Raw genomic sequence first — 18,401 nt, 5'->3', positions numbered from 1 at the left:
GAGAATATGGAGAAAAAGGAAGTCATACTTTGCAGGTACAGAGGAAAATGTGTGCAACCAGTTTGGACACCAGTTTAGCCACATGCAATAAAGATGAAAATGAGCATACCCTGTGACCCAGCAATTCTATTTCTAGGAAATGTCTCAAAGAAAATCTCACATATGTGCCTAAGGAGACACAGAGAATATAGAAAGTGTAAGAATGCATGAAAGTATTCAATGATAGAATGGAACACAAGAACATGCATATCAGCTTCATATATAATAATAAAAAAATAGATACATCTTAAGTATTAACAAGAGGATGGTGCATTACACTGAATTATATTTGTGTAGTGAAATACTATACAACAGTGACAATAAATGACCTGGAACTATATGCATCAACATGGAAGATTCTTTTTTTTTTTTTTTCCTTTGAGGGTGAATTTATTAAAAAAAATTTTTAAATTAAAGTTGATTTACAATGTTGTGTTAGTTTCAGCAAAGTGATTCACATATATATGTAAATAGGTTCATTTGTACTATTTTTTAGATTTCACATCTAATTGATATAATATGGTATTTATCTGACTTACATCGCTTAGTATGATAATCTCAAGGTTCATTCAACATGGATGATTCTTGTATGCATATTGTTGAGTGAAAAGAGTTTCAGAAGAATACATTGTGAACAATGTCATCGATGCACTGTTTAAGTAATGTGTAATTGTGTAAAATGATACTCAGTATTGCTTAGTTGTACAGGATTTTGGTAAAAGTATAAGACATGCCCAGGTATGATGGACATCCCCAAGAGTGAATGGGATGGGGAACACAGACTGATTCAAGTATGTTTGCACAGTTCTATTTTTTAAGCTGGGAGATGGATACGCTTGCATTTATTATATTGTTTTCTCCATAGTTTTATATGTCAGAAATATTTCACAATATATTTCTCAAAGATCAAAAGAAAGAGGCAGCTCTCTAGTGACCATAAAGGAACACTGGCAAGTTGATGAACACCCTTTTTGACATGTGTATCATCTAGAAGCTCATAGGAAATGTCTTCCCATGACCTGAGAAGAAAGTACCACTCTAACATCCTGTGCTATATGGAGCATCTCCCACAGATCCAAAAGAAGGCTGATCTCAACGTTCAAAAATTAATTTGAATGACGTGCTTTGGAGCACATTTTTTAAAATTGAAAGTTAGTTAAATGTTTCTGCAAAAATTAGATATGCTTCCTGAGGAAGGCAATTCTCTCCCTGCATCATGAGTCACTCAGTTCTGCCTGAATTATTAGGAAATGCAGGCCAAAGCCCTGCTCAAAGGTTTTTGTCAATTGTTACCCAGTAAGTGTGGTTCCTCCCTTTATTTCTCAAGTCTTCTGGATCGTCTGATCTTAGTTGATTGTGGAGCATGAGTTTTCTTGTTTTAACCTCAACTAGTTCTGCAATCCAACTCAAAGTAGTGGACTTGGAAAATGAGGCTTTTAGCTGGGGAGAAGCAATGGCTGCCCTTGGGAGGTCAGATGCCCCAATGTAGTTTTCTCAACCTCTTGATGCTGTTTGCAGTTGGCTGTGAAAGGATGGCTTTGGAATTGGCCTGGGGGGTCAGTGAGAGCTAGACCAATCCTTCCTGAGAAGGGCTGCTCAGCCAGACTTGTGAGGGAGGACAGCCCCCAGACCGTGGGCTTAGAGACCGACCCTGCCATGTGCTATCTGTGAGATCTAGGCTGATTCACTTAACCTCCTTGAGCCTCTGATTCTTCATCTGAAAAACAGTGTGTTTTGAAAATTAAATTAAGCAGTATCTGATAAATCAGCGCACGTGAAAGATGTTCACTGAGATCCCTAGCCCGATGAAAACTCCCAGGCCCACTGAAACGGATCTGACTCTCTTCTGAGAATGCAAAAATGATCCTTTTTAATTCAGTCCTTAAGGCATTAGTATAAATGAACTTGTAGGTTTGCTTAAACATCTCTGGAAAAAAGAGGGCAATCTATGAATGAGAGGCTTCAATTACAGCGCTCTATCCCTAAGTGTGGTATGTTCATGGTTCATGAGAAAGTTTTCAGTGGTGCAGTTTTATATGCTGAATTTAATGACGTTTGGTTTTCCTTGGACTCATCTTTATAGTTGCCTTCTGGTGCAGAATGAATAGGAAACATTCAGCCTGGCACACAGTAGGTCCTCAGTAGGTGGAGGTACTGTTATTACTGCTCTTTTCTCTAATCAACACTGCTCCTTGTGGGAGCATTGCCACATCAAAAACACTAGAGTTCTGCACTGGCAACTGGGGAATCCATGCCATTGGGTTGTAGGAGGGAGGGGAAGACTGCAGGCAATGAGGCACTCAAACCATCCCTTGTTCCCACCAATTTCCTAAGAGCTGAGAAAAATAAGACCAATCACCTTCTCTTGAAAAAGTATACGTGGTGAAGTAATGAATTCTGGATTGCATGATGGGAGACCCAAGGTGGAGATGGATTTCCCATGCAGTAGCCCAGGCAAGCTGGTAGGATTCCTGTCTTTGGCTGTCCTAGGGGGAATCTGTGAGGTCTCTAAGGTCCATTGCTGAGACTTCAGAGCTTACCTGTATGTCCCAAACAGCCTCAGCCCCCTCCATCATGCTTTCTTGTACTGTGTCATGTTAGTATGATTATCAGTTGCTTTCACATTATCAACAGATTCACAGCCTCCTGATGGATGGTGTAATCACCATGCACTGTACATTTTCAGCACAGAATGATGCTGTTCTCTTTTATCTTCTGTATCCAGCAGGGGATGACTCAGTCAGAAAGAAATTTCACTTTACACATCGTTAGACTATGCTTTGGGCTTTCCCCAACAGAGGAGATCAATGGAATCTTGGCTCCCAAGCATTGTCATTCACCTGCATCTTTCCCTATAAAATGGGGCTGGGCCCTGTGAAATGGATGGGCTGGTGTTGTAACAGTTGTAGGACCAGCTTCTCGGCTGTGAGTCTACATAGTGCCTGGTAGTTAGAGGAAGGGAACCTGATTTAAATAACTAGTGCAACCAACTTTAATTGTAATTATTCTTCTCTGGCGGCAAATTCTGAAATCCAGAAACACCCTGTGTATGTACTTTCTTTTTTGACAAAAGTAAGAGCTTGCATTTATGTAAAAAAAAGTGGATGATATCTATCTCCCCTCTCTTTTTATATTTATATTTCAAAATTTATATTCTGATATACAACAATGTATATTGGGGGAAGTAAGGTCAGGATTCTTTATTATATTTTAGGAAGAACTTCTGAGATGACTGAACTTTCTTCAGTCTTTCTTAATGAGGGGTCAGCAATCTTTTTCAAGGGAGGGTCTATTATTTTAAGATGTCTGTTGACTAGAGAGAGAGCCATACAGGAAGAAATAGGGGGCATAGGGATGCATTAGTGCTTTCTGGCTGCTGGGCAGACCCAGTTGCTGTACCATGCTGGCTTATGGAGGAGTCTGAAGCCAAAGTTTCAAGCCTTCATCTGTGGTCCAGCTGCTTAAGAATGAGGGCCAAAATTTTGTATGTGACCAATTTCTTCTCTTAAGACTGTCTGATTTTCATTGTGCCTCTAATAGGTCTGCTGAAAGAAAATCCCTTAAATATCTTAACTGAAACAATGCTTATTGGAAGGGAAATCCTTCCTGGGTCAGCAAAGTTGGAGTCCTGATTGTGGAGGCTTTGTGGGCTCTCAGGAGCCCAGCCCATTCCTCTCTGCTTCCTTCACAGCTACCTCTGTCTGAGCCCAGCCCTGGAGGGTAGCTGGGACAGGGTACTCAGCTCTGGGGGTGAGGTCACATGTCAGTCTAGAACCCTTGACCCCAGAGACCTCTGTCATTTCTTTCCCTGGGTGAGTTGCTGAGTTTCTGCAGAGCTAGAAGGCTGCCATTCGTAACAGCCCTGAGGGCTATATCGGTCTCCTATATAAGAATGTTATGAAGCAATGAAGGACGTTGGAGTCGGCTGCTGGCTGCTATTGAGGCAATAGGAAAAGTCAGTACATGACCTCTATCATTGAAAGCTTGAGTTTGGTATCACATGTGATGGGGAGAGAAAAGAAAACCATCAGTGGAACAGAGTATCTTTATCATTTTAACTTTTAATAAGGCCTCTACAGTACTTACAATATCAGATGGACTTTTCATCATCACAAACATTTAGTATGGCAGATTGCAACCTCTAAGGGTGTGAGTGTCTGTGTGTGTGTTAAACATTGTCCTGATTTCCCATGCTTTTGTTTCATGAGTAATTTCCTGTTAAACATTTATGATGGGGAAAACAGTTTTTCAGAAAGTTAAACATAGAATTACCATATGACCCAGCAGTTCACTATTTGGAAATACCCAGAAGAATTGAAAGCAGGGTTTTGAACTGTTATTTGTATACCCTTGAAAAGGTATTGTACACAATAATGCTACTATTATTCGTAGTAACATTATTCACAATAGCCGAAAGGTGGAAACAACCCAAATGCACATCAACAGATGAATAGATAAACAAAATGTGTTTATCTACAATGGAATATTGAGCCATAAAATGGAATGAAGTACTGATACATGCTACAACAGAATGAACCTGAAAAACATTATGATAGGTGAAAGATTTTAGACATAAAGGGTCACATATTATATAATTCCATTTATATGAAGTATCCAGAATAGGAAACTCTATAGAGACAGGAAGTATATTAATAATTGCCAGAGGCTGGGTAAAGGGGGAGATGGAGAATGACTACTTTTTTTTTAGTCTATGAATATCAGAGATTTACTATTTTTTTTACATATATATAAATTCTTTTTTTATATTCTTTTCCATTATGGTTTATCTCAGGATAGTGACTAGAGTTCCCTGTGCTATACAGTAGGACCTTGTTGTTTATCAATCCTATATGTAATAGTTTGCACTTACTAACCTCAACCTCCCACTCCATCCCTCCCCCATCCCCCTCCCCCTTGGCAACCACAAGTCTGTTCTCTATGTCTGTGACTCTGTTTCCTTTTCATAGATAAGTTCATTTATGTCATATTTTAGATTCCACATATAAGTGATATCATATGGTATTTGTCTTTCTCTTTCTGATTTACTTCACTTAGTATGATAATCAAAATATGGAATGCTTTGCAAATTTGCATGTCATCCTTGCACAGGGGTCACACTAATCTTCTCTGTATAGTTCCAATTTTAGTATAAGTGCTGCAGAAATAAGCATGGGAATAACTACTTAATGGGCATAGGGTTTTCCTTTGGGGTGATACAAATGTTTTGAAACTAGATAGAGGTCATTTTTGCACAACATTGGGAGTATCCTAAATGCCACTTAATTGTATACTTTAAAATGGTTAATTTTATGTTATCTGAATTTGACCTCAGTTTAAAAAATCTATGGTGGGATTTCAAGAATCCAAGAGCAAAGCTTTAAAAACAGGTGAGAAGAATACATTTCTTAAATGCTATACACGCACATAGAGACACATACAGATGTAGATACAGAAGTCCCAATACGGGGACTGTTATATATTGGCCAGGTATGATGGTTAATTTTATATGTCAACTTGATTGGACCAGGTGACGCTCAGATATTTGGTTAAACATTAATCTGGGTATTTCTGTGAAAGTGTTTTCCATGAAATGAACGTTTAAATCAGTAGATTACTTAAAGCAGATTTCCTCCCTGATGTGGGTGGGCCTCAACCAATCAGTCGAAGGTCTGAATAGAACAAAAAGGCTGATTGTCCTAAGAGACAATTTCTTCTGCCTGACTGCATTCAAGCTGGGACCTTGACCTTTGCTTGCCCCCAGACTAGAAGTACTTCATCTACTCTCCTGAGTCACCATCTTGCTGACTCACTCTATAGATCTTGGGACTTGTCAGTCTCCATAATTGCATGAGCCAATTCCATATAATACATCTCTTTATATTTGTATCTCTATCTATCTATCTATCATCTACCTTCTTATCTATCTCTCTATTGGTTCTCTGGAACCAATACAGAGAACCCTAATATACCAATTTACCAAGTTTCTGACACAATTATTCCTCTTTTCATTTTCTTTCTGAGCTTTCTTTCTGTTAACCATTTTATCCTTTCTATATAATGCCCTATTGTCTACATGACTTTACTTCAAGTAGTCTCACACTTAATGGCAAACAAAATTGCTTATCCAACCTGAGATTAAAATTTTATCAGAAAACAAAGCTAACAACTCCACTGTTCTTTTGACTGAAAGTTAATTTTAGCAAGTGTGAAAATGTCACCAAATTATGTTTCTGTGTCTTTTTCTTCATAAGAGAAAAGGTGTTGTTTAGTTGTGTCTTTTCTGATATGCTAGCTTTATAACGAAATGTCCAGGTTCCCCTCCAATCACACCGCCCATTGGTATGTTATGAAACAGTTTATGACTCTCATTAACGTTGATGGTTATAATTAAATGAAGCTGTGGAATAATCCAGGGCAAGCCCTCTGAGTGTTCCTAATTCAGTTTCCATAGACATTCATGAGATGATGAGTGTAGCTAAGCCAGAGTCCATGATACTGTGATTTAAATATCTATTGTCTGAAAATAAAAATCCTTCCCTAAAGAAAAAATAAAAGGCCAGACATCGATAAAATTCAATATGGAGAGATCATTGTGGATTAGCACAGTGACATAGTGGACAAAGCTTCAGAGAAGAGGTGGTGCTTCATCTGGGTGTTGACCTAATTTAGTGGGGAAGGAAAGGTAAGAGGCAACTATTAAGCCGTTACAATGAGCTCTCATTAACTCTCACAAAAGCCTTGTAAAGAACATAGCATTGGGCTTCCCTGGTGGCGCAGTGGTTGAGAATCTGCCTGCTAATGCAGGGGACACGGGTTCGAGCCCTGGTCTGGGAAGATCCCACATGCCACGGAGCAGCTGGGCCCGTGAGCCACGATTGCTGAGCCTGCGCGTCTGGAGCCTGTGCCCCGCAACGGGAGGGGCCGCGATGGAGAAAGGCCCGCGCACCGCGATGAAGAGCGGTCCCCGCACCGCGATGAAGAGTGGCCCCCGCTTGCCGCAACTGGAGAAAGCCCTCGCACGAACCGAAGACCCAATACAGACAAAAATAAATAAATTAATTAATTAAAAAGAAAATCCTTAAAAAAAAAAAAAAAAAAAAAAAAAAGAACATAGCATTACCCCGTTGCAGAGGTGAGTAAACCCATGGTTTTGTCCCTGTAAACTTTGTGGCAGAAAGCAGATGTCTCAGCTATGAGAACTGAAGCTGTGCATATATGAGAGTCCTAGACATGTCTGGATGATGAGGGGTGTAGAACCACCAGGCGTTGCCTGCTGGACAGTGGACAAGAATTACAGGAGTGTCTCATTGCGTCCATCCATCCAAGAGTCTTGCACTGGCGTCCCATCATCTTATGCCTGATTCAAGGAAGACAGTGCTGCAAAAAGAAGTGAGAAAAAACAGAAAGGGCCAAGTCACTGAGCCCTCCAGAAGACATTCAGTGAGTAAGGAAGTATTCTTGGAAGGGGCAACAATGTGGCACCCAGGTGTGAAGGTAAGAGATGGAGAAGTGGATGCAGTGTGTTAGCTTCATACAAAACAGCATCAGGCATTCCCTAGGGATGTTGAAGCAGGAGTGGAAAGTGTCAGTTGTTAGACAAAGAAGTCTCTCTGGAGCAGAGGGGAGGTATTTTCCAGAGATGCTGAGAATTCTGAGCAGAGGGGTCAGGAAAAGTGCAAGTTCAGGGCCTGCCTTAGTGAGTGGGGGCTGAATCAGATACCTGGTGCTACCACCATCATGACCCTGAGTTTACCTCTGCCTGTAGTGGCCTGGAAAACACACAATGGTAGGTATACCATTCTTTGTGTGAGGTTCTCAACTTTGTGAAATGGAAGCACAATTGGATTCTAATAAATATACTCAAAAAGAATGGACAAGTTGAGCAATGCTGCAGAATACAATTCAGAAGGCAATCAGTGAATATTTACAACTTTAGTATATGATAAAGGTAGACTTTCAAACCAGTGTGTAATAAATGATGTTGAAATAATTTGTTATCCAATTCAAAGTAATCAAATTAATTTGGGAAAAAGTAAAGTTAGTTTACTTTCTTACACCATGAAAACAAAATTCTAGACAAACCAAATTCCTAAACAACTAAAACATCACAAAAGCATTAGAAGAAAAGTAGAATATATTTCTAACCTTGAGAGTATGAAAGGGATTTTATAAGAAACAAAATGCAAAAGCAATACAGAAAACAGACAGCTACATCAAATGATGTCAGGGACACATATCCAACTCTCAATGGTCCCAATGAAGCCCTTTTTCTTGGTTTGAGGTGAACAAAGACATGTCAACTCTCACTGTCTCCATGGATGTGGGGTCCAACAGCTTTCACCCAAAACCCTTACTCACCATGTAATGTCCTTCTCAAAATCTTTTTATGCCCTAAACATGGTCCATGGATGAAAACCATTGATGTCCTCCATACTGATCTTGTATCTCACGTTGGAATAGAGCTTCTATTATCTTGGAGCCTCAGCCAAAGCTAAGGTTAAGTAGCTTCATTTTAACATCTTTGTGTGTGTGTGCGTGTGTGTGTGGTGGGGGGGTTTGTGCACATGTGTGCACGCACAGGCATGTGTCTGATGACACTTCAAATTGATAGCACTACTAATCCCAGGGAGGGGAATTGAGTAGAGTGGTGAGTTTTCAAGTGGGACTTCAACTTTATCTGTAATTGTTTCAATTTTTATAGTGACAATATATTCATGGATTACTTGGGTAATTAAAAATAAATGAAATTAACTATAGTATGTGCTTGTTGAGTTTCTGCAACTTAATTTCTATCTGCCAATGAAATAAATCTGAAACATTTCATTTGGGTTAATCGCCCAACTAAATGTGTTGGAAGAAAACCAAATTGTGAGGCACTATTCAGGGCTGTGTGCTGTGGATTGCTCATATGGTCTCAGCATCGGTCTTTTGCTGTTCCCTCTTTCTAGATATGTATTCAGTATGTAATATACATTTGCTCTGATACTTTGACTTCCTGGCCCCTGGCTGACCTAAAGTGATAAATGACAAATCCAGCAACTTCCTCTCTTACAAACATGAGAGAGTACATAGCTACCTGGTTCATTTCCAGATGGAAGCAAAGCACAGTAGGTAACGTATTTACTCCTACCATGAAATGAAAATGGGTCTCTATTTGGCTTCCCAAAATAAGCTGAAAAAATCACTTTTCCAGTGTTCAGACAGCATCCTGGGGATATTTTGGTAAAGTGGCAGTCATAAAATGAACAAGGTGATTAGTCTTAGCACGTAATGTAACTTTGGCTGGAAGCACACATAGCAAGGCATGGCAGTAAAGGCACAACCCCCAACCTTCTCCAGGTGTGTTTCCTCTGGGCAATTTCTCACACTGCATTAATAATACCTTAATGATAACCATTTGGTGTTTTATAAATATTTCAAAGTACTTCTACATTGCCATTGGCCCATTTTACATCTATCATGTGCCCACAATTGTTGGTTGTGGGGTTTGGAACAGAAAGAGCCATTTTTTTCTCCCACAGGAAGCTCAGAGTGTAGTTCAGGGATGCAGACACTTAAGCCAACATTAAGTGTCAAGTTTCCTTTCCATTAAGCAAGGAAAATGTCATGAGAGAAAGAAACACAGGAGCTGTGGGAGAACAGAGCAGAGCATTGGGAGAGGTGTAAGAGAGCAGGGCCGCTTTAGGAAGAGGAAATGGCATGTGCAAATGCACCGAGGCATGGAATTGTACCTTGGGTTTTGAGGAACATAAGTTATTGAGGGCAGGACATGAGCATAGTGAAAGCTATGGCCAAATCGAGGGTCTTGTGTACTTATCTATGGAAACTGAACCTGATCTGGAGGCAAGAACATTCAATGGATTCTAAGCAAAGAGGGGACTTGAACATATTTGCACTGCAGGATGAATCAATTGGAATGAGGCAACAGTAGAGGTTGGGAGACTACTTAAGAAGCTATCTGAGCAATCTGCAGGAGTGAGGCTGCTCTAAGACAAAGGTCCTAGGAAAAGGGAGAGGCGAATGCAATTGAGAGAAGTTAAGGAAGTAGTTTCTAAAGAATTTGATGAGTGGCTGGGTGTTGGAGAGATGTGTGGATGGGAGTCTAGGTTGCTGGCTTTGGTGTCTGGATGAGTAGGGTCACCATTCACAAGGCAGTGAAAACAGTAAGGGGATTAGAGTCAGGAAAGGATTCATAAGAATGCTCCTAGAATATTTATTTTCCCATACTTTCTAATGAAATTCTAGTGGGCTAGATATGATAGAATGATGAAGTATATCTTCTGGCAAGGAATCTTAGACACTCAAGATAAATGGACTGATCTAATGCTCCACCTGCTTGGGACCAAATAGGGACCAGTACTGAGTTTTATTTGCTCTGGCCCAGAGCTCCTTTAACTGAACTATGAAAGTTATGTCCCGTTGACTCTGAATCTACTTGCTTTTCCATACAAGGCAGAACATATAACAGAAACACTTCAGGCGGAATAGAAACTGTCTTCCAAATTCATTCCTTCACTTTTTCTCATACATTTATGGGCACCTCTTCTGTGCCAGGCATTCTCCTAGGTGTTCAGCTGTGAAAGTCTTCCTCTCACTGAGATTACATGTAAGGGGTGGAGTTGGTTATTACAGACACAAGCAATTATACAGAGGGAGGTAGATGCTACAGAGAGAAGTGCAGCAGGGAGGGGGTGGGGGTGTTGGGAATAGGAGACTGCTCCTTCCTAGAGGGTTGTCAGGGAAGGCCTTTGGATTACGAGATGTTGAGCAGAGATCAAAGGCAAGTCAGGGGGATCCCTGGAGAGAGTAGTCCAGGATAAGGAAATTGCAAGTGCAAACGTGCCGCTCTGGGGAGGTGTTTGACATAGTCAAGGAGCACTGGGGAAGACCCATGTGGTTTAAGCAGAGGGAGCAGGGAGAGAATGGTAGGAGGTGAGATCAGAGAAGAAGTGGGTGATCAGGTCTCAGAGCCTTAAAAGCCAAAGCAAGGTCTTGGCTCCTGCCCTGAGTTGGGTGGGAGCCACTGTGGGGAAGCCACTCCCAGAGCAAAGACATGATGTGACTTGCCTCTTCCAAGGACCATACTCTGGCTGCAGGGAAAGGGCAGAAGCAAGGGGACCAGTTCAGAGGCTATCACAATAATGAAGATGAAGAAGGCTGGGGCCTCAGACTGGGGTCTCTGCTGGGGAGTGGGGAGAAGTGGTCAGGTTCCGGATAGATTCTGAGTGTAGAGACAGCAGGTTTGCTGGTTGATTGGCAATGAGCTGTGAGACAAAGACAAAAGCCAAAAATGGTTCCAAGGCTTCTTCCTGAAGAGCTGCAAGCGTGAAATTATCATCTATTTAACGGGGGAGGGGTGGCTGAGGAGAATGAAACAAGCAGGCTTGGTAGCTGGAGAGAGGTATTTGATTTTGGACATGTTAATTTGAGACGTTCATTAGACAACAAAGTGGAAATATTGAACAGATGATTATCCATGAGTCTGGTGTTGAGCATTGAGGTCTGTGATGGACATAAAACCTTGAGAGTCATTAGCATTTAAATGTTACTTAAAACCATGAAGCTTGATGAGATTATGCTGCTGATTTATAGGTCAAGTAACATAGGGACTGAGACCTGGCCACTGGAGACCATTAGGCCATGGAGGTGACCATGACATCGAAAAGTGCTGTTTCGATAGAGTGGTGGGGACAGAGCATAGAGTGAGTGGAGGGAAATTGAAGACTGCAAGCACAGACAAATATTTCAAGGAGTCACGTTGTAAAGGTGAGTAGACAATGGGAGAAGTATCTGGGGTGGGGGGAGGTAGAGTTAATGTTTCCTTCTTTTTTTTTTTTTTTTTTTTTTTTTAATTTCTAGCTCAGAGGTCTGGCAGCCTATTTATTTAATAAAGATCTCCACTTGATTCTTTTTTTTTTTTTAGAAATTCACGTTCTTTTATTTATTTATTTATTTATGACTGTGTTGAGTCTTCTTTTCTGTGCGAGGGCTTTCTCTAGTTGCGGCAAGTGGGGACCACTCTTCATCGCGGTGCGTGGGCCTCTCACCATCGCGGCCTCTCTTGATGCGGAGCACAGGCTCCAGACGCGCAGGCTCAGTAATTGTGGCTCACGGGCCCAGTCGCTCCGTGGCATGTGGGATCTTCCCAAACCAGGGCTCGAACCCGTATCCCCTGCATTGGCAGGCAGATTCTCAACCACTGCGCCACCAGGGAAGCCCGTTTCCTTCTTTTTAATGGACAATATTACTGCATGTTTAATGCTGATAGGATCTAGCATAGACTGGAGAAAAGGACAAATTTATGCTGCAGGAGTGATATACTAGATTGTGCATACATCAAGCTAACTAACAGGTACTACATTTATTGAAAAAAGGAGGTGAGGTTGCCTAAGAACTATTAAATGGACAGAATCTAGTCTCCAGGATGAGGAAGGAGCTGGCTAGAATGGCTTACATTATAAAATAAATGTGTTGGGACAACTAGGTGTCCCACTGAGGATGAAAAAAATATTGGATTCACACTTTGTACTTTATCTTAAAACAAATTCCAGATGTATTAAAATTTCAAAAGCCAAAGAATGAAATTATAAAAGTATTAAAAGAAACTACAGAAGAAATTTTAAATGTAACCTTGTGGTATGGAAGGCCTTTTTTGAGTATGCCTCAAAAATAAGAACCCCAAAATGAAAATGTTGATAAATTTAATCTTATACAAATATAAATATTTCATATAGCTAAAAATAGCCAAAATATTAAAAAATACAGGGGAATATATTTGTAATTCATAGGACCAATAAAGAGCTAATTTCCCAAATGTATGGACTATTTACAAATCAGTAAAATAAAGACAAATGGGGGAAATGAGGAAAGGTCATTTGTTATATATTGGTATAACTTGTATGTAAGGTGGCCTGGCAATAGCTTTCAAAAGTAAAAAAATGCCTATACTCTTTGTCCTGGAAATTCCATTATAGACATTTTTTCCTGCAAAAAAAACTTTTATGTGTGTGAAATATTGACCAGGGGTATTTGCAGCAGGATTCTTTGTAACAGAAAAATATTGGAGGAAACCCAGAGGTGGTCTATCAGTAGGAGAGTAGTGTTATATATTATGAAACAGTTATACACAGGACTATTATGTAGTCATTAAAAAGAACAAGGCAACTCTTTTGCCCTTTATATCTCTAAGATACATTGTTAGATCAAAAAACCATGATGTATAGAACAGTTACAGTGGGGGAAGAGGAGGGTGGGATGAATTGGGAGATTAGGTTTGACATAAATATATTACCTTGTGTAAAATAAATAGCTAGTGGGAACCTGCTGTATAGCACAGGGAGCTCAGCTCGGTGCTCTGTGATGACCTAGATGGGTGGGATGCGGGGGGTGGGGTCAGAGGGAGGTCCAAGTGGGAGGAGATATATGTATACGTATAGCTGATTCACTTCATTGTACAGCAGAAACTAACACAACATTGTAAAGCAGCTATACTCTAATAAAAAAACAAACCATGATGTATAGAACAGTTATATCATGTCCCATAGAAAAAAGACAAATATTAAAAAGCAGTAATTTTGTTAAACCTCATTGGTAACCCAGAAAATGTAAAATAAGGCACTAGCATTTTTTTTTTTTAAATTACAGATTAAATATATCCACCATTGGTAAAGGTGTGGGTAAATTTTTTAAGCCTCATCATAACCCAGAAAATGTAAAATAAGGCACTAGCATTTTTTTAAAAATTACAGATTAAATATATCCACCATTGGTAAAGATGTGTGTAAATGCCCTTTTATAAATTATTAGTAGCAGTATAAAATGGTAGGAACCTCTTAGAAAGAAAATTTGAAGTATCCAAGTGTGTTCAAAATGCCTATGCTGGTTAACCAAGTAATTCTGTTTCTAGAAAATTAAACTATATGCACATTCACACATGTTCTGCAAAGTATATACAAGATATTAAGTGTTTTATTACTTGAATAACAAAGAATAGAAACAAATTAAATGTCCATTAATAGAGAATGATTAAATAAATTATATTTCATGTACACCATGGACAAGTCCAAAGTGCATGCTCTTAACATACACTGACTCTCATTCTATACTGCCTTCACATATTCCCGATAACTCCTTCTGAAATAGTACTCCATCAAGTAATTAATGAATTCATCCATTCATTTATCCTTTCTTGCCTTATTTTACAATCACTCACTTGGGCCATCTAGGAACCATGCATTCTGCTATGCTCTAAGGGATATTTAGATTTTTTAAAAATGTGGTCCTTGCCCTCAAAATAGCTTCAGGTGCATGTGTTAAGAGCTTAATGTCATACCATCGACCATGTGGAGGATGCTCCTGTTTCACAATGCTAGTTATAAACACGTTTCCGCTGGAAATGTCTTTCCTAGACAATTGGCATGAAGTGGCTGAATCTAAATCCTATTTTTGACCCAGATTAGCAGTGTAACCTTGCACCAGTTGCTAAAACTTGCTAAGCCTCAGGCTCTTCACTGTATAATGAAGTGATGATACCAACTTTGCAAAATTTGGGGGAGGATTAAGTGAGAGATGATGACGGCATGTAAAAAAGGCTGAATAAATGTTTGTTTGAGGGAATTCCCAGGTGATCCAGTGGTTGGGACTTGTGCTTTCACTGCCGAGGGCCCATGTTAAATCCCTGAATCCCTGTTCGGGGAACTAAGATCCCACAAGCCGCATGGTGTGGCCAAAAAAAAAAGTTTGCTTGAAGTGCTATCATTGAGGAACTCGTATAGACAGTGAGAAGACAAGTGAATAATAGGCAACTTCAGAAATGTGTAAGAAAAACATGATGAAAGAGATAAGCACAGGTAGGAGTGCTTATAAACATTGAACACGTTTAGCTTGTGGTTCGGCTTGGGTACCAACCAATGGTGGACATTCATCAGTGACCAGCAATGCTGGTACAGGGGCCTGGAAGCCCAGTGATGTCCAGACATCACCCCTTTCACAGATAGATCAGGGGGAGATGAGATGGGGAGCATCCAAGGGGAGAGGCCAGGTTAGCCAGAGCTATGGGAAGGATTCTGGGGGTTGCTTAAATGAGGTTAGTACAGTGGCTATTTTCAGCAGGTACAAAAGTATTTTGATATTTTAAGCGTTAGATTAAAATGTTACTAGTTAGTGCCAGGTCTGTGGGAACACAGAGGAGAGACCTTTATGCTGAGTACAGTCAGAGGACACTTCCTGGAGGAGGAAATTCACCAGAAAATAAAATGTGTGGAAGTACTGAATGGATTGAAACTGCATCTCCAAATTTTCCTGCCCCAAGTCTAATAGAAGGAACAACAAAAAAAGTAATAAAAAAATTACAAAGTTTTTACCAACAGTAACCAAATAAAGAAAGGACTTGAGCTAGAACTTCAACATCCAAAGTCTGATGGCCAAGCCAAGAAATGGAAGACCCAGAGAGAGCAGAGACCTCAGGAGGACTGTTTGCAGCCCTTGGAGGCCATGGTGATGAGCCGCCGGAGTCCTGAAAATTCCCACTGTGTACCCAGATCTTTAAAGAAGAGGGTCTCTTTAAATTTTCTTTATCTGAGAGAGACATAGAAACAGCTGCTGGAAAAAAAGAGGTGAAACGGGAAATGTGGGACATGACAGTTACACAAGGAATTCGGGTTACTCTCCATGGAAGTGGGACCACCTCCCTGTTCCCACCCCACCCAGACGACATGAGCTCCAGTAAAGAATATTCCACAAATATTTAGAGGGAGAGCAGAGCATGGGCATTTTTTTAAAAAAAAGAAAGAAAGGAAAAGGAAAAAGCAGCATCTGTTGAGCATTCCCCGCACCTCTTTTTAACTAGTTTTCAGGGTGGAGAAAAGTTAGTGGAACAGGAGATATGCATTCATCTGTAAATTATAGCTCAGTGGGAAAACAGCAACCCACACATTGTTATCCGAGCAAACAAAAGCCTGATCAGAAGTGGACAAACCTGAGTCATTTGGAAAACACATTATGGCAACCGAGTCAACCTACTTCTGGTTTTTCAGGTAAAGAAGTACTTTGTGTGGGGTTGGGGGTGGGCAAGGGGAACATGATATGGAAATAAGAAGATGCCAAACTAGAAGAAAATACAGAAGGCAATTCTTAGCAACTGCTTTGTACAGAACAACTTAGTAAAAATAAAAATTTGGGTTAGCTCAAGAGGAACTGATAAAACAGTTAAATAAAAAAGGTAACTTACAGATCTAAGGACATAAGCCCACAAAGTCATTCCTGAACTCAAATATAAATTAGATTTAAAAAGTGAAAAAATAAGCTACAGACTGGGAGGAAATAGTTGCAAGTCACTTATCTGATAAAGAACTTTTACACAGAATATGTAAAGGATATTCAAAAGTCAATGGTAAGAAAACAAACAATTCAAGTTTAAAATGGGCTAAAGATTTACCCAAGTAAGATGAAAACCTATGCTCACATAAAAATCTACACGTGAATGTTTATGGCAGATTTATTTATAGTGGCCAGAAATTGGAAAGCCACAGATGTCCCTCAACTGGAGAATAGATAAACTATGGTACATCCATAAAATGCAATAATGCTCAGCAATAAAAATGAACTAGCAAAATTGATGTGAATCTCACGTGTATTATGCTAAATGAAAGAAACCAAAGTCTATGCACTGGATAATTCTATTTATATAACATTCTGGAAAAGGCAAAACTATAGAGGTGAAAAGTGGATTAGTAGTTGCCAGGGCCTGTGGGTGAGGGGTAAGCTAACGACTAAGGGGCATGGGCACATTTCGGGGATGACGGGATGTTCTTTATCTTGACTGTGGTCGTGGTTACATTACTGTTTGTTAACTTACAGAACTCTACACTAAAAAGAGTGAATTTATGGTATATAAATTGTACTTTTATAAGAAAATAGAAAGAAACTTAAAAAGTAAATAAATTAGAGACACTAAAGAACAGAGTATGAAAATGAAATTAGTGATCTAAAGAAAAGACCTAACATAATCACAGAGAATGCAGATCATAGAGGCAAAAAGATTTAAATTTTAGGAGAGACTTCTAGTTTCCAGTTCCATATGCAAGGAGCTTGGAAGTCTCCACACAGCCCTAACTACAAGTAAAAAGCTAAGTAAACAGAAAAATCAATAACTCTTCTAAACTTTGTATGAGAAGTGAGGTAGGTCGCAGGGCAAATTGCTGTCCCCTAAATTGGAGACACCAACAGGTGAGAATCACAACTTATCACAGCAAAAAATCATGAGCTGAAGCTTCTGGGGACCCAGGGCTGGGGTAGGAAAACCTGAACTGGTATTGATGAATTGTTGGAGGCACAGTGTGGATGACCCTGAGGGTTAAAACTCCAGGGGGATCCCAGTCACAGGGCAGCCTCCACCCTTCTGTAAGCTTTACCTCCAGGAGCTCAGCTCTGTTCTTAGAGTGAATACTGATGAAAAATCCCCTTGTGTTTCTGGTGGCGGGGGGTGGGGCAGTGTGGGGCAAAGGAACCATTTAAAATCTGTCAGAGCACTCTGTTCTTAACAAGGCCTGCCCTTGAGAGAAACTTCATAACCAGACCCTTACATGCTGGGTTTTTTTCAGAGCCTAACTGACATCAGGGAAGGGAAATAGCCAACTCCAGCCTTCTCTAGTCATCCTGTGTCAACAAAGGGAGGGGGAAGTTCACAGTGCAGAGACATAGGCTTGCTAGAAGACTGAGACCTAAACCTAGGATTACAGAACACCTCCCCCTTAACCCACACCACACTGCCACATTACTAAAGGCCTATTTACAGCAGTTTCTTTTACCCAGTACACCATGTCTGGCTATCAAGAAAAAATTACAAGGCATACTAATAGGCAAACAAACAAACACAGTTTGAACAGACAGAGCAAATATCAGAACCACACATGGCAGGGTTATTGGAATTATCAGACAGAGAATTTAAAACACCTATGATCAATATGTTAAGAGCTTAAATGGATAAAGTAGACCACGTGTAGAAACAATGTAGGACAATGTAAGCAGAATGATGAAAATTCTTAGAAAGAACAAAAGAGATACACTAGAAAAAAAAAACAACTCACTGTAACAGAAACAAAGAATGCCTTTGATGAGCTTATTAACAAACTGGCTGAAGAAAGAATCACTAAACTTGAGGATATATCAATAGAAACCCCCAAAACTTAAAAGCAAGAGAACAAAAACAGAGAAAAAAAAGAACAGATTATGCAAGAACTGCAGGACAACTGCAAAAGGTATAACATTATGTAATGAGAATACCAAAAGGAGATTGAAAAAAAGCAAGGACCAGGAGAAATATTTGAAACAATCAAGACTGAGAATTTCCCCCAAATTAATAT

General features: G+C 39.9%; 1 non-coding gene across 1 annotated transcript; it reads right to left on the bottom strand.

The window, feature by feature from the left end:
- Positions 1-5,103: 5,103 nt before the first annotated feature.
- Positions 5,104-5,210, bottom strand: LOC114239021 (U6 spliceosomal RNA). Its single transcript, XR_003624224.1, has one exon. It is a non-coding gene; the product is annotated as a U6 spliceosomal RNA (small nuclear RNA).
- Positions 5,211-18,401: the final 13,191 nt, after the last annotated feature.

The sequence above is a fragment of the Balaenoptera acutorostrata genome, chromosome 3 (assembly GCF_949987535.1).
Source record: "Balaenoptera acutorostrata chromosome 3, mBalAcu1.1, whole genome shotgun sequence".
Lineage (NCBI taxonomy): Eukaryota > Metazoa > Chordata > Mammalia > Artiodactyla > Balaenopteridae > Balaenoptera > Balaenoptera acutorostrata.
Note: the sequence above shows the minus strand (reverse complement) of the source record. Positions and strands in the feature narration are given on the sequence as shown.